This window comes from Heliangelus exortis, chromosome 6, assembly GCF_036169615.1.
Source record: "Heliangelus exortis chromosome 6, bHelExo1.hap1, whole genome shotgun sequence".
Taxonomy (NCBI): Eukaryota; Metazoa; Chordata; class Aves; order Apodiformes; family Trochilidae; genus Heliangelus; species Heliangelus exortis.
In genome coordinates, this window is record NC_092427.1 from 18,987,514 (window position 1) to 19,012,976 (window position 25,463).

A 25,463-nucleotide genomic window follows, 5' to 3' on the forward strand; every position below is an offset into this window, starting at 1 on the left:
CTCCTTCACTGACCCCAGAGTCTGCAGAGTTGTTTCTCTCACATAATCTCACTTCTCTCTCCAACTCCAACCGATCTGGACTTTCCCCCCCCCCCTTTTTTTTAAAGATGTTCTGACAACCATCACTGTTGGGCCAAGCTCAGTGGGTCCACTTCCTTCAGCCAAAGCCCTGAGCAACCAAGCTCAGGGCTAAGCCACAAGAAAGCTTTTTCAAATACTTGTTCAGTCAAGAGGGAAATGGAGAGATGCTGTTTCAGGTCAAACCAAACCAGCGGCACTACACAAAGCAAATTGCCTCTTAACATGTAACCAAATGCAGAGAATGAGTTTCAGGACATCTACTCTCCTTGGCATCATCTGTTTGCCAACAGCAATACAATGAAATCACACAGCAGAAAATGAGACACTGCCACAAAAATAGACATTTTGTGCACATACACAATGTAATATAGGGGTAAGACAAAAGCAACTGAACACCAGGGCTCTGTCAGCAGACCCTGGTGGTGATGGGGGCCCTTTCCAAAGCCCACCTCTTGCAGGACCAGGAACCCTCAGCACCTCCCAGCTGGGGCCATGCACTGTTTTCCAGTCTTATAGGTGCCAAAAGCTTGTACATGGAGTCCATACTGTTAATTTTTCAGTCCACTGATTTGTCAGGCTCCATATCGTATTCCCCAATCCTAGGTGCTTCTCCAGGCCACTTCAGAGGGGTCTGGTGCATTTCCATCATCGCTCTGCTTCCTGCAGCCAGGAGCTCAACCCTTCCCAAGCCCCATCTTCCCTGAGAGCAGCACTGGGGGTCCTGGCACAGCAGGAAGCAGGGCACAAAGGAAAAGACCCCAGGACATGAGGCCACCCTAGGACGCATGCAGGCTCACCACTGGACTAGCCTTACACTAATTAATTACTTGATTTTACTTCCTTGACAAACAGTTCATGCCTAAACTGGAGCAGAGGCAAAAGGGATGCTCAGGGAAACAGTGGCAAGGGGGGCAAAAGGTGGAGATCCCCAACCACTCTCTGACCAGGCTGGCTTGCCACACCTGGTCTTGAATCATAACCCTTCCTTCCTTCCTACCTTCTTCTGTGGGTTTTCCTTGATGGATCTGAGAGAATTTGCCCTGTGGTAGGAAAAAAAAAATTAATTCACATCTTAGGTTAAAAAAAATACAAAAGGGAATTCAACAAAGCGATTGTGCTGGTGAAAAAGTTGGTCCAAAGCAGAAAATCAGGCAGCAGTCTCTGCATATTTTCCCGCCTTTCCTTCTCACTGCTTTGGGAAAATCACAGCATCCTGAGCATCTCTAAGAGTAAGCCTCACTGTTCCTCTGTCTGAGGCACTGCTGAGTGCAGAAGAGTGAAAGTGAGGACAAGATAGTGACAAACCCAAGCAGAGTTTGGCTGGCCCTTCCCCTCCTGCTTTGAGGAAAAGTCACAGCCCAGTATCCACTTCTCCCAAGCTCCCCAGGAAAGCTCCTGAGGGACTCAAAATCCCAAGCTGCCTCTGGTCTCACCAACTCCACAGCCCACAGAGACCCTTTATATGCTGCCAAGCTTCTCAAAGTGCATCCCTTTTTCTAAAGGAATTGGATTACCATGGGCTTGGGAGGAGAGCACAGAGGGGCTCAGGCAGGCTGCAATGATGCAGGGGACTGAACAGTGACCTGACAAGGATGGTTCACACAGACAGGTAACAAGAAGCCCACACTGTGTGTGAAACAGCAATTCAGTGCTGTGGCATGCCTAAGGCCAGAGGGTCTATCTACAAGAGGGCATGGGCCAGCAAGCAGTGTCATTTCTTGGACCCCAAGACTGGTGAACCTCCCCACTGGCCTTGCTGCATCTTCCTGAAAGACAACATGAAAAAAAAAAAAAATCACTTCATCCTAGGTTGCCAGAAAGCTCTGCTAGGGTACCTCATTTCAAGCACTTGAAGACAAAATCCTAAGCAACTGGGAACTGTGGGGCACCATTCACAGGTATGGGTGGGCCAGAGGGCTCATAATTGCTGGTTGTTGGGAGAGTTTTTGGAAGAAAACAGACATGTGAGCAATCCTGACTACTTAGCTTTAGCTAGAGTGAGGTAAGGGCCTTGAGGCCCAGCTGCAAGAAGATCAGCTGTGGGCAAAAGATAAAGGAGTTGGCAGCAGAAAAGAAGAATAACAGGATGGGAAAGCATCTCATAGACAGCACATAAACAAATCTATTTAAGCAGTTAGATAGATAGTGCCCTATGGCATATGAAGAATGTGCTGTACCGATCAGCAATATGCTTATATTATGTTATCAGCCTGACTGCTGCTCTCAATAAACGGCAATACTTCAATTACATTAATCTGCGTGTTGTCCACTGTGCTCTTCCCGACAGTGGTGAGTCTTGGTGTTTTTTTTCTAGGCCTACTGGTGTGGAATTTTGGAGCCATATTGAGCAACAGTGGGAGAGCCACCATGGCGTTGAATCGTCGAGGTTTTAGGTACTAACGCAGAAGCGTAATGTGATTCTTGCTGGTGCTGTGGGTAAGGTTCCAGGTGAGGGTTAGGGCCAGCAAAAGTTTTCAGTGGTCACTCTTGGCATTTTTTTTCCAGGCCCTTTGATGTGGAATTTTGGAGTTGTATTGAGCAACGGGGGGAGAGCTGCATGGGGGTCGAAGGGTCGAGGTTTTTGGTACTAAAGCAGAAGCGTAGCGCGATTGTTGCTGGTGCCGTGGGTAGGGTTCCATGTGAGGGTTAGGGCCAGCAAAAGTTTTCAGTGGCCACTCTTTGCATTTTTTTTCTAATCCCATTTAAATGGAATTTTGGAACCATACTCAGCATCAGTGGGAGTGCTGCCGAGGGGTCAAATCATCAAGGTTTTTGGTACTAAAGCAAAGTTGTAGCCAGGTTGTTGGTGTTTTAACTTTTATATGGACCCCTACCCAGAGCACCACCAACAACCTGGCTACAGCTTTGCTTTAATACCAAAAACCTCAAATATTTGATCCCTCAGCAGATTTTCCACTGGTGCTCAGTATTTCTCAAAAATTCCATATAAATGGGCCTAGAAAAAAAATGCATAGTGACCATTGAAAACTTTTGCTGGCCCTAAGCCTCACATAAAAACCTACCCACCGCACCACCAACAATCTGGCTACAACTTTGCTTTAGTACTAGAAGCCTTAAACATTTGACCCCCTGGCAGGTCTCCCACTGATGATCAGTACAGTTCATAAAATTCCATTTAAATGGGAGTAGAAAAAAACATGCAAGGAGTGACCACTGAAAACTTTTGCCGGCCCTAACCCTCATGTGGAACCCTACCCACAGCATCACCAACATTCTGGCTACAACTTTGCTTTAGTACCAAAAACCTCAAATATTCAACCCTACAGCTTCCCCACTGTATTTTAATAGGGCTCCAATATTCCATATAAATTTGCATAGAAAAAAATTGCAGAGTGACCACTGAAAACTTTTGCTGGCCTTAGACCTCATATAAAAACCTACCCACAGCACCACCAACAATCTGGCTACAACTTTGCTTTAGTTCCAAAAACCTCAAATATTCGACCCTTTGGTGGAACTCCCACTGGTGCTCAATATGGCTCCAAAATTCCTTATAAATGGGGCTAGAAAAAAAAATGCAAAGAGTGACCACTGAAAACTTTTGCTGTCCCTAACCCTCACATGGAACCCTACCCACAGCACCAGCAAGAATCACACTACTCTTCTTTAGTACCAAAAACCTCGACGCTTCGACCCCATGGCAGCTCTCCCACCGTTGCTCAATATGGCTCCAAAATTCCACACCAACAGGACTGGCTCAAAAATGGAAAGATTCATCACTGAAAACGTTTGCTGCCCCTACCCCTCAAATGGAACCCTACTCACAGTGCTACTGATTAGTTCTCTCTTCCATCAGCACCTCATCCAATCTCTTAATTATGTGTTTAGAAGTTTGAAAGCTTTTATCTGCAGTGGTTTGACCCTCAACTGACAGCTGAAAGCTTGGTTAGAAAAAAAATCAAGCCTTAGAATTCCAACTGGAAAGTGAATATGAGCTTTTTACGTTGCCATTTCAGTCAAAGCACACAGCATTCAATGACCAAGCAAGAGAGGTTGTAGGCATGTAAAGAATACAGAGGAAAGAGGTTTTCACATTTTTAAAATGAAGTAATTATCTTAGTAAGTGCAGAAGTAGGAGATAAATGGGTATCTTTTTGCTAGGCATTTATAATACAGTCTTCTCCCCTCACCAGGTGTTCTTGAAGGTGTTTCCAGGCTGCACACACTGATGAATTTAAGGAGTAGCACACCACCATGCTGCTTTCAAAGGTACTTATCTGGGGTATCATGATTACTAAAAGTACATGTTCCATCTGTGTACAGAACATATTTTTTTTAGAGACTGCCAGCCATAGTTGAAACTACCCGTTTCCCTGTAGCAAATGAATGCTAATCCTCTGCTTTTAAATAATGGACAGAGCCCTTGGTCACAACTGGGAGTTTACCAGATTCTTAGGGCTCTTATGAGTGGGACTTAGATGGGGAAGAGATGAGGGCTAAGAAGCTGTCAAACACTGAAACAAATCAAAAGTCTCATAACATACAGAAGTGCCAGTGAAGCAATCCTTTGCATGCTGGATAATCTTCAATTAAAGAAGACTCTATGAAAAGAAATCTTCAATATATTTAATGATTACTTGGAATAACAATTGCCTGTACCCTTACTGTCCAAAAGCATAAACAAACAGCCAGTGTACATTTCCCCTATTACCTTAAGCAAAAGCTTCTTCTAAGATGTCTCTCAGTCCCTGATTGCAGCTTGAATTTCAATATTGAAAGACAAATATAAATTGTGGAAATGGGAAAGGAGTAACTCTTATACAAGCTCCTTCCCTCTGAACTTTGCCTCACACATTCTTCCAAGAGTCACACAGCCTTGCCTCTGGGGTTCTTTGTCAGAATACAATGGGCAGAAGTTGGAAGCGCATCTCAGTTCATTGTAAGCTGTGTGTAAACCTCTAGGGTCATTGAAATGATACACATTGCAGGAGTAGTTTGAATAAAAAAATAACCAAAAATAAATAGTGGAGTCATCATACACTGCTCTGAAAGCGGAGGTGAGCGTGTTGTCATGAAACCTTGAGGCCTGAAAGAGAAAGCTACATTGCAGGGGAGTCTAAAACCTCTCAGGAAATTTTAAAGAGCTACATCACATGGTGGAGGAGGAGAGCTGGGGAGTCTGCCTGAGTCATACACAGGGCTGGCAGGTATCAGTAAATGCAGAGACACACCAGGAAATAATTACACTTGTAGCTAGGTTTGCTTAGAGAGGCAGTGAACTGCTCTTCAAAAGTGAAAGAAAAGAAGCCTCGCTGATTCCTGGAGGGTGTGGGGCACAAGAAAGCATAAAGAAACAAAGATGAGATTTAGGAGGAAAGGATCCTTACTGCATGTACAGGTCTTCTCCATTGTTTTAGCTGTTCCTTTGCTTTGCCTTCCTGTGCCTTCCTCTACACTTCTTTACTATGAGAGTGGCAGCACTGGCACAGGCTGCCCAGGAAGGTTGTGGAGCCTCCTTCTCTGGAGACTCAAACCCCACCTGGGTGCATTCCTGAGTGGCCTGCCCTAGGTTATCCTGCTTTTGCAGGGGGGATGGACTTGATGATCTCTTGAGGTCCCTTCCAACCCCTAAGTCTATGATTTTGTGATTCTATGATTTAATTTTTAAAGTACACCTAATATGCAGGAAGCCCCCAAAGTTGCAGTCACTATTTGCTCCTGAGGAAGAGAGAGCTAACTGCAGCCCATGGCTGGAAGGCTGGTACTCAGCAACAAACTAAGCCTACCCTCAGCTTTCAAGTTGGCTTTCTCAAGGCAATAATTACTTGGCTGCAAGAAAAGATGAAAAATTGTCAATCCATTCCCAGTTCCCATTTTGTTTATTGGTTCCTTTAGCCTCTCAGCTCCCCTCAGGCATGCTGTTGTCAGGACATTTCTGAGAGACACTCAGTGAGACATATCTGCCCTCAGCAACTTGAATATGCCTTTGAGGCAGTCTCCATTTGTACAGTAATGACTGGGAATCCTTTCCTATTAAGTCACCAGCTTTTTCTGCATTCACTCTTCTCTAGACCCAGGCTTTGGAGCGCTTCCTACAAAATCTTTTTACCCATCATAATCTTTCCATCTTTCTTGCTTCTGTTCTTCTGTCCTGCCACTGCTGAACTTCTAACTGGTTAATAACACATTCTAAGGTGCCCTCTGCATTTTTAGGAAACTGAGCACAATGTCTTTAGTGCCTTAATCTAAATATTTTATGTGCTAAACTACAATCTCTTCTCAAAACATTGCTTCATCAAGTCCTTCAAACTGCAGCTGAGTCTCTAGTGATGTTTTTAATAGCAAACCTGCAGAAGATTGCTATTTATATCACATACTGCTTAAAAATAAATTCTACTCTGATGTTACCTGCTTCCCATAGCAAGGGACAAGCTTTGCTGTTAGAAGTGAGCATGTAATCATACATTGTACATTTCAGCTTCAGCTGTAATGATTTCTTGAAGATTTTAAAACCATCCGTGGTGAATATTTGGGCATACGGACTGCCTTGTAACCCCGTTTGTTCTCGGTACATCACTGTTAAATTATATCTGCAGAACAAAGACTACCATTATTATTGTAGCCTCTGTAAGTCTGTAACTGTCCAATAAAGAGAATTCATTCAGGTCAAAACAGTATTTGAATGCCAGTATGGCTACAGGGGTCTGTCTGGAAGTGCTGATGCTGTGTTAATTGGTAGCTGAAGATGTGGGCATTGAAAATGAGTGTCTGGAAGTTGGGTGAAAGACAAGCTGATCTAATTAGTGGGAGCTGGTGAGGAGATGGACACAGAATCGCAGGCAAAAGAAGCTCCCTGACTGCCAGCTAAAAAGGCATCTCTGTCTCTAGCTGCAAGGGTTGCTTGCTGAATCTCACTTTTATCTGCCCTCCAAAGGTGGCAGACCAAATCCCATGCTCAGACAAACTCTCCTCTCCTCTGTAGCACACAGAGAAAGCTCTGAACAGTGGGGAAAAAGACCTCCACCCCACCTTAGCATCTGGACTCTGTTATGTGACCAAACTGCATCCCTGGCTAGGCCAACCACTTCATGTGGCTGAAGATAAGTCTTGGGGGCAAACCACTGCCTGTGGGAAGTCAGAAAAGAGTAGGAAGAAAAACAGAGATATTCTTCTCAGACATTCACCCATATTGCTTTGGGTGATCTCCTTAGAGAGGCTAAGTGTGTCCTAACACAGGTTGCAGAGTGCAGAGCAACCCTGAGGGTCCTGTTCCTTTACATTTCAGACATCCTTCCCTCTCACCTGAAAAACTGAGCTACCAGACATGGTGCAATGGTTCCTGTCTATACCAGAGCACACTGCATGTGCAAAGCCTGTTTCCCAAAGCAAATGTTAGCTCATGGTTAGCTCACCCTAACACTGACAGGGCAGCTGAGTTCAATGTCATATGCACGTTCAGTTAGAAGACAGCCTTCTTTCTGGAGGTGACAGTGTCCCTACAAGTCTTCTCAAACTAAGTCAGCCCATCTGGATTCCTTCTGTTTGACATACACTGCTCCATAGGGAATCCTTTTTTGCTTTTTCCTTTTTCCTTTTGCTCCACCTTACTTAATCTGTGGGTTGGTTTTTTTTATACTTTCTTGAGAGACCATTTAAAAGAACCAAGACAATCCATAAAAGTTCTGAATCAAAAGCCCAGTCCTAGTGCAAGATTGTGATATCAATAAATAAGAATTGTGAGTCATTATACACGTTACGTGTTACAGATTTATGTGGATTTACTTATAATAATGGGAAGTGGAGCATGAAGATTTTGAAGATGACCTTGTTATCTCCTCCTCCTAGGACAGGAACAATTCTCCCCATTCCATGATTCACAGACAGAAACCTCTGTGTTTACTTGGTCTTGCACTAGCATTACAATGCAAAATGTTCTCCTAATCGTGACTTAAGTCTTATGCTCCATTTAAGCTCATTGCTTCTCTTAGCCCCTATTGAAGGGCAAGGAAAATGGATTATTCAATTTTCTTTGAAGCAAGCTTTTTCCTGCTTATAGATTTATTGTATCTCCCCTAAGTATCTTCTGGTAGGCTGAACCTAACCTTTATACCCTTCAGTCCAACTTAACCAGCATCATTTTCTGAATTTCTGATTGTTAGTGCCAGCTCCCCAGCCCAGCAATTCATACCTTGATTTATAGTACCCCAAAATGGATAGTTACCTAGAGTACTAACAGCAAAAATGTTTTGTGCCTAATTTATAGACCATTTAAAACTACATATATCTAGTTATATATATATACACCCACATATACATATACACAAACACTAGCATTATTGCTTTTGATGCAATAATGGCTTTTTGCCATTGTATTTTTGACTCTTGGCTTTGCAAAATTTCTGTATTTCTAGTACATTCCTAATGTCTGTACTAATGTACAGACATTTGTACCTTGTTCTTGCAGAATTTAATTCTACTGGTTTTGAGATCAGATTTCCAAAGCAGAGATATCTTCCTGATTTATCTTTCAGCTCAGCAATGTGCCCATAGATCCTCTGTGCCTAATGCTATCTCCAAGTTTCACTAAGAGACACATTCTTACATCAAACGTGTGATTTACTGAGGAGATACAAGCCCCATTCCCTCCAGAAACTACGGCCTCACTGTCCAAGCACAGCACAAGAAGATGACCCTGCAAAAGCAGAGATTGGTAACTCAATAGCCTTGCCTGAACACTGTTTGCACCTCCAATTAACCTTCACCCCATCTGCAGCACACTGAGACAGGGTCCTGATCCCACAAAGTACTCCTTTGACATGAACCCCCAAAGCACTGGTGACTCTCCAGAGATCTGGCAAACCATAGCAGAGTTCTAGTTGGTGGTAATTGCTCAGAAACTGTGCTGCCAAAATTAATTAGAATTGTAGTATCTACAGATCTGTAAGTAGCCTTCTTAATTACATCCTCCCCAAGCCTCCAAAATTCAGTCTGCAAATGCCAGTCTTCACCCTACAAATGCCAGACATCCTTACATCCACAAGCAATCCAAGGACATCATTTCACTTTTGTCACGAGAAGAACACAAATTTTAGATTTAAGTATAGCAAGGTCTTGAGCTTTATCAGTGCCTCAGACATCAGGACACACTGATCACCTCCTTATAGAAAATATGCAGCCGTGATTTATGCATTTGTTAAAACTTTATCAATTTACATCAATCAAATTAATTAGCTACGTTAATTCCTGCTAATTTATTTACATTGTGAGGAATATGCCTTGCATAGATAGCTCCATTAACTCTAATGTTATGTTTCAGAGAAACACCAAAGTAAATTTCAGTTGTAGATTTAGGCTGTGAGCTCAAGTCACTTGAGCTTTGGCCAGCTCTGAAAATTGGTTGCTGTTATCCCACAGGTGATTCACTCTCAGTCAGCTCAAAAGGTGAGTGCTCCCTTTGGAAAGCCAGTGCCTTAAAGCACACAAGGACTGAAAAGAGAGGCTCCTTTTCTAACCCACTCAGGGACAAGAAAAATACGAACATAGCAAAGTCTAGCAAATAAAGGTTAACCCTTTAAATCCTACTAGAGCTGCACTTTTGGCTCCCCCTACCATTTTTTTGCAGAAATTACTCCACATATTGTGTGCTAACAACGTAATAACTTAAGCAAACACAAGTTTGTTAAGTTTTATTTATGCAAGAAGGCTCATGGAATGTTCTCCCATTGAGAGGAAAACACAATAAGTCACTGTGATGAACTCAGCTTTATAAAATTTGTCTTCTTTTCTCCCCCCTCTCTCCCTCACACATTATTTTCCTCAGTTGCTTCATGGAGGCTTTTATAAATAACTGGACATATTCATTCTAACAAGCACTTTGGCCAGTCAGAGTCATTTCTGTATAACCCCTTGCAGTGCTATTCAATAAAATGTGAATAATTACCATAGCAACAGCAGCATGTGATACATACGGAGTCCCTGAGAAACAAAGCATTTTCTTTCTTTCTTTTGTACCCCTTTCTTTAAAAAAAGGCATCATATACATTAGTTTTGAATACAAAATGATGTCTTGCAGTGTTTATTAGAGTGGAAGAAGGTTTTTAATGAAAACTGATCTCTCACTCTCCTTAGAACTCAGATAATCAATTCTTCATACATCACCATACTTTAATCTCCCTTTTCCTCACAATATCGATGTGCACATTTTTGCAAAATGGAAACAAAAGCTACTTAGACAACAAAGTACCTTGATTACATCTTTCTTTTTTTCTCATACAGGGGTGGAATTTCCTCTGTTCCAGTTTGTGTCCATTGCCACTCATCACAGCACACCACTTTTTGACACACACCCTTCATATATTTGTAAATGTTAATAAGATCCTCTCTATGTTCCCTTCCCTCTTCCCTTCTCTTCTCTAGACAGCCCCAGGTCTCTCAGCCTGTCCTCACAAAACAGATGTTCCAGTCCCCTGATCATCTGCATAGACCTCTGTTGGACTCTCTGGACTATATCTGTGTCCTTTTTGACCTGGGGAGCCCAGAGCTGGACACAACACTCCCAGTGGGGTCTCATTAGGGCAGAGTAGAAGGTGAGGAAAACTTTCCTCAACCTGCTGGACACACTCTTCTTACTGCACTCCAGGACAGCATTGGCCACAAGGGCACACTGGTGTCCCATGGATAACTTATTGTCCACCAGTACTCCAAGGTCCTTCTCCTTGGAGCTGCTTTCCAGCAGGTCAGCCCCGAATCTGTACTGGTGCTCTGTGTTACTGCTTTCCAGGTGCAGGGCTCTACACTTAATCCTGTTGAACCTCATTAGGTTCCTCTTTACACAACTCTCCAGTCTCTCCAGGTCTCTCTGAATGGTCACACAGCCCTCTGATGTATCAGACAAGCCCCTCAGTTTCAGATCATCAGCAAACTTGCTGAGGATGCACTCTGTCCCCTCATCCAGGTGGCTGATGAAGATGTTGAACAAGACAGAGCCAGTACTGACCCCTGGGGAACACCACCAGTCACAGGTCTCCACCTGGACTCTGTACCATTGATCACAACCCTCTGAACTCTATTGTTGAGCCAGTTCTCAATCCTTCTCACCATCCACCCTTTTAGTCCCCACTTCCTGAGCTTATCCAGGAGGTTGCTATGGGAGACAGTGTCAAAAGCCTTGCTCAAGTAAAGGTAGACAACATCCACTGCTCTCCCTGCAGCTGCCCATTCAGTCACACCATCATACAAGGCTATCAGATTACAAAAACACAACTTCTCCGTGAGGAACCCGTGCTGACTACTCCTGATAACCTTCTTTTCTTGCATGTGCTTAGAGATGAAGATGCTTTTATTTTTGCAATTAGTCTTGGCCTCTTTTGTTGCATTAACGTGTTTTAATACAGTGCTCCTTCTGGTGCTGTAAACAGACAACTAGTAATCACAAGACTTGGAAACAAAACAGAGACAATAAGTAGAGTGTGTGACATACTTTGAAAGGACTTTAAATGGTAATAGAAAGATTTGAGGTTTGTAAAAGAATCTGCAATGGTTAAAGGGGGGGTTGAAGCAGTAATTTAATGGAATATAATGGCAATTTACTAATTATCTAACATAGGAAGAGATAATAGAGTACATGTGGAATGTGGATGCTATGGGGAAACTTACCTATGAGAAGAGAAAACAGGAGAAAACAAGGCATCAAGGCTCCTAAAGTAGGCAGAAGCAGCTAATTTGGGTTGAATTAGTTCTGCAGTTTTGGAAGGCCAGATGATGAAGAAAAGCATTGCAACTCATGCAAAGGACATGGTGATGAAGAAACCACCACCCAAAGGCTTGGGGGCCACCAGGAGGCTGTAATACCCATGGGGAAATGCGTGGCAACATGTTAAGGAGTTCTTGGAAAAGTGATGAATACATTAATAGTTTCTTAGAAAGTCATTAATATGAATAACATATCTGCATAAAAGCCATGTAACAGGGTACAACCAGCACATGCACTATGAGGAGTGGTGCCCTATGTGCCCAGTGCTGCCCCAAAGGATACCTGCTCAGTACCTGCATGGACGTCTGAGTCCTCAGTCACCCCTTCACTGCATCAATCCACTGCTCCCCCTGCACCTGCCCGTTCAGTCACACCACCATACAAAGCCATCAGATTACTCAAACTTAACTTCCCATTGGTGAATCCATGCTGGCTACCCCTGATAACCTTTTTTTTCTTTCAAGTGCTTAGAGATGACCCCCAGAATGAGCTGCTCCATCACCTTCCCAGGGGTGGAGGTAAAAATCACTGGTCTGTCATTTTCTGGATCTTCCTTCTTGCCCTTTTTGAAGATGGGAGTATTCAGTTAAATCCTTCCCTCAGTCTCTGTTGTCATCCTCCCCATAGGACTAATGTCAGAAAAATGTTTCCTGAATGCTCAGACACCTTCTAGACTCAAGTTTAAGCAATTGAAAAGGTTCATCACGGTTGCCTCTTTGCCTCTACCCCATCTGCCCCTGCTGATAAATCCCTTCATGAGGTGCACAGAGCCTGGCTCATTACAGGGATGAAGAGGTGGTAACACTGCAAATAAACCCCTTTTATTGGGTGCCTTTCCTGCCTCAAAGAATGACTTGTATGTGAAGGATCCCTCTTTCATAGCTCCCATACTCCTGGGAAAGTCACAGATCATTGGACTCTTTGGGGTTTTTTTAGTATTCCTCTTGACAACATTACTTATATGTATCTGTAAATCTGGTGTTAAAGACAGGGTTAGTTTTACTTGGCTGTACACGTTCTTGTAAATGTTTCACAAAAGAACAGCCATCTGAGATACCTGAATGTGGACCTTTTCTTATCTGTTTCCAACCTTTGTTTTAGTGATCTATTTATTCAAACTCGGCTGGTAAATTTCTAGCAGGTAATCAGCATTGCACAGTTGCTCTGCAGTCTTCAACCAGCAAACCCAGATGAATATTGGTAGAAGTTCTGATCACCAAATTGGGAACCAGTTTCAAAATGGAATTATCAGTCACCACTTTATCCTTGATGGAATAAGGCTGCAAACATGATAAACATATTAAACATAAGCCCACAGTTTAACTAAAAAAACCTTCAATAAATACAAAAGAACCCTGTAGTGGTTTTAGGAATGTATTATTTCACAAAAACAAATCTGGGACTGAGATAACATGAGATAGCATGACTTATCTGAGTACAACTTGCTGTCACAATCACCTTTCTCCCCATTTTGATGTATTTGTTTTGAGCTGTTCTGCCTCTACCCAGCAGCAATTTTTCAGGCAAAAAGCCACTAGAGAGCGCCTCGTCCACAGCCATAGGAAACTGCTTGTGAGACAAGACTATTTTGCTGAGAAGTGGAGAATTCAGTGACATGGGGGAACTACTATGCACCATTCATTTCCTTGCAATTTAAGTCTTGGTAACAAAAGCATAGTGTATAGTCTGTTTTACTGGGCTTATTTATGACACTTTAGGTATCAGCAGATACAAAGGGTATATCTCGTAACACGACATTGCTATAGACAGTACAAGGCAGAAAAAAGCCCTAAGAGATTGTAGCACAGTGAACAGCAACTCAGGAGTAGACAAGCAGGCCCAGAACTGCAAGACAGAGCCTCGTACTCTCAATCCCCAGAAGAAAAGCCACCAGCAACTTTTTGAAGGTTGGTTTCCCCAACAGGGAAAGGAGCCTTCCACCCTTTGCTCCAGATGTCTGGTTTGCACCTTCTCACAGAGGCTGATGTCTCTTATCAGGCAGTGTGAGCTCGCCTTGTCTTGGCCAAAAAAATATCCTTAGAGACCACCTTCTTCTTGAAACCTTAAGTCTCACTTTGTCATCTGGAATCATGGAATCATAGAATTGGCTGGGTTGGAAGGGACCTCAGAGATCATCAAGTCCAACCCTTGATCCACTACCACTGCAGTTACCAGACCATGGCACTGAGTGCCACATCCAGTCTCTTTTTAAATATCTCCAGGGACGGAGAATCCACCACTTCCCTGGGCAGCCCATTCCAATGTCTGATCACCCTCTCCATAAAGAAATTCTTTCCAATATCCAACCTAAACCTCCCCTGGCACAACTTGAGACCGTGCCCTCTTGTCTTGCTGAGAGTTGCCTGGGAAAAGAGACCAACCCCCCCCTGGCTCCAACCTCCTTTCAGGGAGTTGTAGAGAGTGATGAGGTCTCCTCTGAGCCTCCTCTTCTCCAGGCTGAACAGCCCCAGCTCCCTCAGCCTCTCCTCATAGGATCTGTGCTCAAGTCCCTTCACCAGTCTGGTTGCCCTCCTTTGGACCTGCTCCAGCACCTGAATCTCCTTCCTGAACTGAGGGGCCCAGAACTGGACACAGGACTCGAGGTGTGGCCTCAGCAGCGCTGAGTACAGGGGCAGAATCACTTCCTTGGACCTGCTGGCCATGCTGACACAGGAGGGAGGAGATAAACCACACACTGATGGTGTTATTCATTTAATGGGACCATGCTAGAGTGCCATGCTGATACCAGGTGTGTCATGACCCACAAGGTGGATGAGGCACTGTCATACCTCACGAAGCGAACATGGGTCACCTGAGTTGGGGGCCCAAACCAAATATCACATCCCACAGAGTGGGCACGGGTGGGGTCCCCCAGAGCAGGGTTTGACCCAGGGAGATTCAGACTGAACTCTGTTGCTTTCTAAACTCATTCAGAGTTTAGAAACCTGAACAATTTCAGGTGCGGCTGGGCCTAATCCTCCTCTATTAATTAATCTCTTTTTAATAACCCACTCAGCGAGATTAAGTTCAAGAATTCTCTTAGCAGTACTCAAGGAGTAAGATGATTACCCAGGAGGTTTGTACAAAGCACCATTTTGCTTTAAAATGAGTAAGATTATAAATCATAACCGATTACAACCAGCAGAATTAGAAACGATGCTACTTTCAAAGCAATGGATTATAACGTAGCAAAACTTCAGGAAATTGTCAGAAAAACAGGTTACAACTAACAAAACTTAACAGAGCAACAGGTAGTAAAACTTAAGGCTGGAAACTATGTTACCCTCATGTGCCCAGGTTAGAAATGGAGATGCAGTGAGAGAGAGAGATACAGACAAAGAAGAGATAGGAATAGGAAAGATATCCCCACCCTTGGATCCAGGGATGATCTTGGTAGGAAGTTGTGGTCCTTGGATGGTGGGCACGCATCCAGCATTTCGAGTGTGCCTCTTTTATGCCACCGGACCCCACCTTTTTTGGGGGGGGCTTTGGCATATCTTGCAAAGCCAGGTGTTCACTTGGGCCCCTCCAGATGGGATGATTTGGCAATAACCCTTATTTCTGCCCATGCACACTCTTCAGTGGCTTTACCCTGGGCACACACAAGATGTCACTCTGCCTCCGCAGCTCACCAAGTAAGGACAGTGTCCTGCCTGCCAGGGGGGCCATCAGACAGAGCTCCCCTGGCAAGGACAATGTTCAGCTTACCGGGAGAGCCACTGAAGGAGAGGCTGCTCTTGTGAAAAGAGGAGCCAGTTTATCAGGGTGGTTACCCTGGGTCTCTCCTTGAAAGAATAAGGCCCCAGTGGCCTATTGAATGAGGCCTCCATCCAAGCACAATGTCCCTTTTGTTGGGGTGGCTGTTTTGAGACAATTATTCTTTGTTGGGATGTTACACAGGTGTATCCATTAATTCCCTTTGCTCCTTCACCTCGTGTAATAAAATTGGTTAAGAACACCTCAGTGTGCTGTTACCTTGACTTACACAGACTGGCACTTTTTCTTTTAAACCCTAATCTGAAAGGCTGGAGAGAACCTAATACATTATAACACAACTTTATACAGCCTCAGCTTTTGTCCTGGACTCCCAGACATCTGTACACACCTCATAAGTTTGTTTTTGCTGATTTAAAACAAAACCCCAGCAAAAGACCTCTTTCACATACAGGAAAATAGCATATTTTCAGACTTGATCAGAAGTTCTCCATTTCTGCACAAAGGGGAAAAGTAGAGAGGCACATGGGAGATGCTAAAGGAACATGAAACTCCCAGGTGGGTTCCATGAAACCCACTTCTGGACTGAAAAGTTCCCAGACTGTAGGCTTGGTATTAGAAGGGATTTCTAAGAAGGAAATGTCATGTTTCTGTCCATGATACACAAAATGAGGTTGTACAAAACAAAAAGAGGCAGGTAATGAAGAGAACAGGATCTTCCAATTGAATAGCTCTTTAATAGTAGTAGCTTTGATAGTGATACCATTTGCATAAGACAGACAACAGCAGGGCATGGTAACTTCTAGGCAAGGGTGGGCTGTGTGGGTGCAGAGACTTGTGGGATAACTTTGAGACTCTCGAGACAGTCTGTAGAGGAGAGAGTTTGCAATATTACAGGCTGAAATAACCCTTACAAGAAGATGTGGTAAGAAGATGTATGTGCAGAAGTCTTCCAGCCCAGTGGCTCATTTCAGAGAGCAAAGCAAATGCATAGACCTGCCCAAAACATGGTCTGTGAGCTTCCCCTCTTCAGGTACATTGATGATCCCATAGCAGTAAATCAAACAAGAAAAGTGGAGCACTTGGTTAGTCTGAAAGCTCAGGGAGTCCCCTGCACTGAGTCCTTGTATCTGATGTTGTATTGCCACTTCCTCAGCCAGTAGGCAAATCTGTAGAAACAACATATTATAGCAAATGGATGGTTTTCAAGAAAGTCGTTCAGCTTAACTTGAATTACCAGGACCATTATAAAGCATCTGGGATGTCTGGTTCACATTTTGGTCAGCTCATTGGGACCTACTCATAGCATCTTCCCAGCAGGCAGGAGCACCAACACACCACAGAGCTCTGCAACCAGAAGCTAAGCCACATCCACTGCCTCTTTGCTGGAGACAGTGCAAATCTTTTTTAAGCAAGTACAGATTTACTGAAACTAATATTATGCTCTTGACACTCATCATCTCTGGCAACCTCAGCTATAGACTGTTTAAGCTCTTATTCCCACATTTTTTGTGGGATTTGCTGTCAGTCTATATAAAACATGGAAAAGATTCCAGCATCAGTACCTGCCTGACAGCAAGTGAGAAAACTGGGGCTGTGCCAGCTTAGTTTCAAAGGTCACAAGCACTGGTCAAGATGGTGACCACGAGCAGAAAAATGTAGTTTGTTGCAATAAACTTATTTATTATTTATCCAGGTGACCTCTGTAACTTCACAACATTCTCAGGTACATTTGTATTCCCACTGAAACAAGAAAAAAAGCCAAATCCTATACAACTCCCCTGAGACTTCATGAAAGTTTTAAGCTCCTTAAGCACTGATGGTAAAGTATGCCCTTACTGAATAGACCAGCAAATACATTCTGCAATTTTTCTGAGTGAGAAAAATGTCACAAAATAAAACTTTCATAAAAAAATAAAGCTCCCAGTGTACATAAAATATAAGTAATTTCCTGTTGAAAAATTTGGTTAAAGGTAGAGGTGGGCTGAGGATTAAACATCTCTTAAAATGTTACCAGTATGCATAGTCCTAATGCTTTAGATTAAAAAAAAAAAAAAAAAAAAAAGAAAAAAAAAAATCCCAAGATGCATAGGAAGTCCCAGAACTATCCCTCACTGTTCTTACAAGCGAATATTTGGCAGCTACAGCCATGCTTTTAGTATATGCTGACATTACTAAACCCTTACATCCCACCTAAAATCCAAGTCACATAACTCATTAGTCACCAAAGGTATGTGATTATGTCTCAGAAGTTTGATGAGGTGACTTACAGAACTAACGTGAACCCCCAGATAAATTGTTCTGTACTTCAACATTTCCATGTTATTAAACACATCAATATTTGTACAGCTCAGGTTATGCATTTCAACTTGTATCAGTTAGTTACAACCTTCACACTGGGAAGGCACAGTTAATTCTAACTTTTCCAACTGACACAACCATAAACCTTTGTATTTTTCCATGAACTCACTAGAAAATCATTCCAAATAATGAATTAATGTGAGAATTTCACAACTGTTTGTGAATAAGGGGAAAAAAAAAAAAAGAGAGAGAGCGAGAGAATTGTTAAATTAATTATTTATAGAAAATTATTCTCTTCTGTCTCCCAAGAAGCCTTATAAAACCTATAATGTGCTCAGCAAGGGTAGCCATAGAAATGTTTGTTAAAGTTACAGCATAGGGCTCCATGCTTATTTTTGACTAAGAGACCTTTTCAGTTCCAATGTAGAGCATTTTTAAAATGTATTTCTTCACAACCACCAGCACCACAAACTGAGCCTGGCCTCAGAGAATCCTGCTGTATTCCTTCTGTTCCAGTTAGCATCCAGGCAAGCAAGAAAAGCCCTACAGCCCCAGTGAGGCTCAGTACAGCACAGGGAGCTGAACTGCCTGCAGGTTTTGAAGTAGCTAAAATGGGTGTTAAAATGACAGTGAACAAGAAAGAATATTCACAGAGAGGAAGGAATTGAAGGCAATTCTCTTCCCCAGCTGTTCTGATGCTGCAGTGCTAATGGGAATATCAAGCAATGCAAGGTATTTGTCTCAGAAAAATCAGCAGTTGGAAAAAATGAACAGATCTCTTCAGCCAGACTACAGCTTTTCAGAGTCAGATAGTGTTTCATGTGATACCTCAAACTCCTCATGAATTTTGTGGCTTTAGAGCTTCTAAATTCTACATTTCTATTAACATTTCTTTAAAGGTCAATATATTCTCAGGCTTATCCATTCAGAAAAGTTTGCATGGAAATATTTTCATCTTTGCTAGAACAAATAATTCAGGCTTTCCTTTTATTATATACTAAGAATAGCCTCATGTAAGTGACAGCTGTAATGTCCCTTGAAGGTAAAATTTTACCATACAAATCTGAAACTATGTTTGCTTTTAAGACCACATATAATATAATTATGCACTCTGTGTTTTTGTCTCACAAGAAAAAATGAGCTGAATGTTCCTTGTTACAGATTTTAATACTTACTTTTTTTCCCATGTTACAATTTGACTCAATAGAGTTTTAGTGTAGCAATATGGTGTAAATTGTAAAATATGTAAGTAGATAGGAGTAGACCTTGATCTGAACTCAAAAGATCAGAGAAAGAAGTAGGAGTGTAGTTATACTTTAGTTTAGCAGATATACACCTCTGCCTGCAGGCTGCTTTGAAAAACTTTCCATTTTGCACGAAATGATACTGCCAGTTAGACCCATGCTTTTGACTTTTTAAACACCTTGAACATCAAAAAATACTTTGTTTCAGCTAGGAAAAGATAAGGAGGGAAACCAGAGAGAAAAGTGCAGTCTTCCCATAATTATGAGTAAGAACACTTGCAAACTTTGCTTTTCTCTGATCAGTCTCCATTTGGCAATTTGCCCCAACATAATTTCCTACTTGATTTTGGTACTTGGTGCTTCACCCTTATATTTTCTTTCCCCAAAACAAACACTGAACTGAGAGAATGACAAAGTTTTCCACCCAAGTTTATAATGAATCTAAATAACTTCAGATCTTTTTATTGTATGTGACAGAGCTGATAAGCAATGGCTAGAATGCAGAATTAGAATTAAATACCACTGGAAACCCAAATATGTTGCTGCAACTGGTTCACATAAATCACACTCCAGACCAAATGAGAGTTCCCTATCTCTGCCCTTCCCAGGCTTTCACTGTAAACTTTGGGTCAATCTGAATTGAACCTGTGAAGGCTCAAATATTTTTCTTAAGAGTTTTCTTGATTCTGCCCAGTAGTTGAAGAAAATGTGGGGTGGAGTGGAAGAGAGGGAGAAGAAGAGAGGGAGAGAGGGAGAGAGGGAGAGAGGAAGAGAGGAAGAGAGGGAGAGAGGGAGAGAGGGAGAGAGGGAGAGAGGGAGAGAGGGAGAGAGGGAGAGAGGGAGAGAGGGAGAGAGGGAGAGAGGGAGAGAGGGAGAGAGGGAGAGAGGGAGAGAGGGAGAGAGGGAGAGAGGGAGAGAGGGAGAGAGGGAGAGAGGGAGAGAGGGAGAGAGGGAGAGAGGGAGAGAGGGAGAGAGGGAGAGAGGGAGAGAGGAAGAGAGGAAGAGAGGAAGAGAGGAAGAGAGGAAGAGAGGAAGAGAGGAAGAGAGGAAGAGAGGAAGAGAGGAAGAGGGAGAGGGAGAGGGAGAAGAAGAGGGAGATGAACAGGGAGAGGGAGAAGAGTTTTGAAAATCTGAAGGTCAGAGTGGTTCAAAGACAACTTGCTTCAGCTATGAAATACTTATATTCTTCCATCATCACAGAAATACAATTCTTTCCACAGTTTATGTTTTTATTATAACCACTTCAGAGTATTCACTGAACTAGGCAGTACGTTAGTGCCAAACTCCAGGGGCCTATCTGTAACCCAGGAGTTGTCACTTAACAGTGACACTTGTGCTACAGTCCCTCAAGCCTCCTGCTCTAAGTGCAGGTGTTGGCAGCTCTTCCTCACCTTCCCCTTTACTCTCAGGCACATGTTGTGATTCAGGGGGGGAGGTGCCCTACACAGGGTAGAAGTTGGACTTATGATCCTGATGGGTCCCTTCCAACTCAGCATATTCTACGATTCCCACAGCTGCAGCCAGAGACATCCTAGGGGTCTTTCAGGCTCCAAGGCACAGGAGAACCATGTAAGCATCACCTACTAGCTGGACAACAGAAAGGAGAATGACCCTCTACAACCTCCATAGTCTCTTGTGACTCTCTCAGTGATGAATAGGGACTAAAAATAAGATATGTTGTCACAGCCAGATCCTGTGTAAGGTCCCACTGTGGACAGGCAATAGAGTCAGGAGGACTGTGCCAGCATGTCAAGAGCAAGATTCTATTTCCTAGGGACAGAATCATCCTTCTTCTTCCCATAAAACAGGAATTACAAGAGATTTTTTTTCCCTGGCTCTTTTGGATACTGATTCAGAATTTAGGCAGGTATAGGAAGTTAAACAGATGAGTAATCTCCCTGAGTGCTTAATAACTACTCATGCATTTAAATGCCTACATGAAGAAAGGTGTAGATCTTCTGAGTTAGCACAATCTCTCACTCTGAGTATAGAATACCTAACAGAACAACACTTACTATCTGAATGACAAACAGGAGATGGAGAAAACTAAGCCTTAGCCTGCATGAGTAGACTTTTCAGTTGCTGCTCAGCAACCTCCAAGACCACTTTGAAGATTAAAAAGGAAGGAAAGAAAAGTGACATAGCCAGCTGAATTCTGCCCAGTTTGACAGCTAAATCTGGACTAACTCCATTGATTTTGGTGAAGTAATCTTCTCTTTATATTGCTTTAACCATTAGGTTTTGGCCTGGGACCATCTCTATTTTTATCCTCTTCTAAGTTAAAGAATAAAAAAATAGTTGGGATGGCAAGGAGTTTAAAAGTAAACAAAAAAAAAAAAAAATGACAAAAGAAGAGAAGATTTGGGGCAAGAGAAAGTGGGAAAAAACATGAAAGGACATGGAGACTTTTGAAAAGACTTCCAATTGGATTAAAGTGATGATAAATGGATGTGCAGCACAGGGGTCAGGCTCCTCTCGATAACAGGATCTGAGTGCTCTCAAACAGTTGGTGTCTGTCAGTTATGTGGGAACCCCTTTGGTCTCTTGTGACTCGAGTTTTTCATCATGTGTTTCTGACAGGATAAAGCAGAGCAGCTAAACAGGATAATTCCCACATTCTGCTGGGTGAGTCATTTCCCTCATGCTTTTGAAAAACCTTGCAGGCAAAGGAGAGCCGTGCTGACAAAGCAAAGGAAGTGCACTTTTTCAGATTTCAGAGGGTGCCTGTTTCAAACATGTGTCTTTGTGACAGAGAACACCTGCAGAAAAGTTTAGCAGCAATCTGGCAAACACAGCCAACCAGCTCGGATGGGGCCCTGCACAGTACACGGGCCAGAGGGCTTTATTCCTTTTTTGTGTGTTATTTAGTTAAACCTTCTCAGCAGTAGGATGAAACCTTCAGCCAATGCACTTCTTTCTCATTATACAGCAACATGCAATGACTGAGTTAATGAAACTGTCCAATGCAGAAACAATCTTTACAGCAAAGTGCACTGTGGTGTGAAGGAGAATAAGTGTAGCTTAGTACTGTCTGGCAAAGCTGAGCTCAACTGGAGCATCACAGCTTTAACAGTGTCTCTTAATGCCATTTTAGCATTTTGGAGGTAAAAGGGCTGCCATGGAGAGCAATCTGAGTGGCTGGTGAGGTTGCCGAACCTGGTGATTAGCAGACAAATTACCTCCTTTGGCTCACAACTCATTAATCAACAATTAAAATCATAATTTCCTAGAACTGTATCAGATGTATCAAGAGAAAAAGGCTGGGATGGTCTGGTCTAGCCACTTTGAACCCATTTGAACACAACTGTTCTAGCAGCCAGGAATGTCTCTGAACTGTTAAGTGCCATACCCCCTGCTCAGGACCCAAAGCTCTCCAAAGCCTCAGTGTGAGAAACACCTTGGGCCAACCACCTCTCACAGCCTTCTCTTTCTTCCCTGCTCTGATCATCCTTCCCACCCTATTTCCCTGCCCCCACTGCTGTAACACTAGGAATTCAAGGTAACATTTTGCAGCCCTCCTGACAGTGTCAAACATCCACTTGGTCCCCAGGCTGGTAGGCTGGGAGCAGCTGCAGCTAAGCACTGAGAAGATCAGAGTGCAAATGTGCCCAGTCCAAACTGAACCACACTAACCCCTTCACATAAGCCTGCCCAGCTTAATCCTATGCCAAATGAAGGAGGGAACAGTAGGCAAAATAAGGTTTCATTCAAACGATGGCTCAGCTGCACTCACACATCCCCAGGGCCACAGCACCATGATGGGAGTCTGTCTGAGTGGGCTCCAGGGCAGAGATTCTGGGTGAAACCACCTGCCAGTAACACAGACCACCAAAACACACTGGGGAAGCCCAGCTGCTGGCTGACAGCACATGGCAGAAGGCCCATCCTTATGTTCCCCACTTGTTTTAATAACTGTTACTCAGCCTGGGATTTGGGTTTCCAGCTCTGCAGGCAGTGGCCACCCTGGCAGGCAAGGTGACCTCTTCTTCATCATTTGTTCCTAACACCCACTCCTTAGTCCAGCTTCTACAATTTCCCTCTTCTATTACTTTAGAGAACAGCTGTGTAAAAAGGTAGGCCAGGTAAAACACTGTCCTCTTTTGACTCCTGCCCTAAAATCTCCCCTGCTGGGATGCCTGCAGAACATTTGATAACAGCCAGCCCATGCACATGATGATACTTTTATCTTTTAAGCTGATGAAGAATGTTTCACTGTTTAATTTGACTTCTGGTTGGCCAAAGGCTTCTGCTTAGTCCTGCTGATCCCTATGTACAGCTAATCAGGTCTTCAGTGAGTTATCTTTATCACTTGTGTCCAGCCCTCAGTACAACAAAGTTCTGAACATATGCTGAGGCTGCAGTACAGAGTAGTAGAATAATTAATGTATTTTCAGATCAGCTGGGCTTAATGAAAATCCTGGGATATTTAGAGAATTGGCTGAAGGTGTCCCTGGGCACCAAAACCCTGAAAAGGAAGGGTGAGGCTTCAGAAAACTGCAAAAGAGCAAGAATAGCTGTATCATTTTTTGTTTTGTTTGTTTTTTGTTTGTTTGTTTTTAGAAAAAAAAAAGTGAAAGGAGGAGGAGTCAAGAAATAATAGAGCTAAGAGAGAAGAGGGTAAACTGGGAAAGAAAAAGAGGGGAAGGGAGAAAAGAGGGGAAGGGAGAAAAGAAAGCTTCTACAAAATGAACCAAGTTTCTCCAAGAAAATGCTGTTTATACCACACACAGAAGTAAAAGCCCGTATTTTTAATTTTGAAAAAAAAATAATTAAATATTCCAACATTTTCAATACTTTTTTTGCCTGTGGAATTTCTATAAACTTAAAAAACAATAGTTAAAATGCCAGGATTTTGTCCTAAGCAGGATTTTTTTAAGTCCTGAAATGCTGAAGTTTTCCACACAGAAGTGTTGCTCATTTCTATTTTGATATTTTTAAAATATTTTTGTCCATTATATACCTCTGTCATGTCACAGCTAAGGAGGGCAACAGAGATGACTGACTCTGGGAGAACTATCTAGAACTTCCCAGATGTCCGTCCTCTCCTGGGGGCTCCTGCTCTGACTGCAGATACTGTTGACCTTTGTGTGAAGTAACTCCTGCAATCACCTGGATTTTCCTCAACACTTTGAGCTGTACTTACAGCAGTCCTCAAGCTTCTTCACAAACATACAGACTGGTGGGGGTGGGAATGCCTAAGCCAAAGTAAGGTTAGACACAGTGCAGAATGGGGGAACAGTTTGAATTTACAGCTGTAAGGTCTCTACCCCTAAACTTTGCCATTGAACACCCTACTTCCACTTCAGCAGTCCAAGCCCATCTTGCCCTAGGTGCAAATTTCGTTTCCCCAGACAACTTCCAGCTGGAGTCAGGATGCTACTTGTAATTTGAAATGGATGTGATGTAAACAGGATGCTATTTCACCAAGGCTCCTGCCTTCTGAAACTTGACTTCTGAGCTGGATGACAAGCAGGTGAGGGAAATGTACACAGGCCCATCTTGTTACTGGTTTGAGCACCCTGCAATGGTGGCCCAAGGCTCCCATCTCCAAGCCACGTGCCCATGTCTCACTGATTTCAGTTCACTCTCTGTACTATTGTCTTAAAAACCAACAGCAGACCATTTTGCACTCAGGAGCTGGTATGTGATGGGCATGGGTACACTTACTGTTCTCCTATGGAGCTCTAAGGTGCTAACACCTTCAAGGGATGCAGCAGTTTGGTCTGTGAACGTGGATCTTTACAAGCATAAAGCATTAAACTGAGATTCAGGTTCACAGAACCATTTAGATTGGAAAAGACCCTTAAGATCATCAAATCCAACTGTTAATCTAAAACTACTCTATCCACCACTAAACCAATTCACTAAGTGTTCCAGGGATGCTGACTCAACTACTGCCCTGGGCAGCCTGTTGCAGTGCTTGACAAAACTTTGAGTGAAGAATTTTTTCCTAATATCCATCTAAACCTCCCCTGGCACAACTTGAGACCATTTCCTCTCATTCTATTCTGGGAGAAGAGACCAGCCTCCATATCACTACAAACTCCTTTAGGGTAGTCATATAGAGCAATAAAATCCTCCCTCAGCCTCCTATTCTCCAGACCAAACAACTGCAGTTCCTCAGCCACTCAATACTTGCTCTCTTCTTCTTTGGACATGCTCCAGCACCTCAACATCCTTCTTTGTAGTGAGAGGCTCAAAACTGAACACAGTATTCAAGGCGGAGCCTGACTAGTGCCAAGTACAAAGAGATGATCACTGATCTGATGGGCTGTAATCTCCAGTATCTACAAGTCTGAATCTGGGAATCCAGTTTGGATCTGTCCACTTCCACAAACAACAAGGTTTCAAATCTCTCAGAGTCTGTCAACTAACACCACAGAAAAAATGAAAATATCTAACAACTTTTC

The 25,463-nt window shown here is 43.0% G+C and overlaps 1 long non-coding RNA gene across 1 annotated transcript in view; it reads right to left on the bottom strand.

Moving 5' to 3' along the window:
* Nucleotides 1-25,463, bottom strand: part of LOC139797557 (uncharacterized) — a 336,133-nt gene that overhangs the window by 101,052 nt on the left and 209,618 nt on the right. The window lies entirely within an intron of this gene.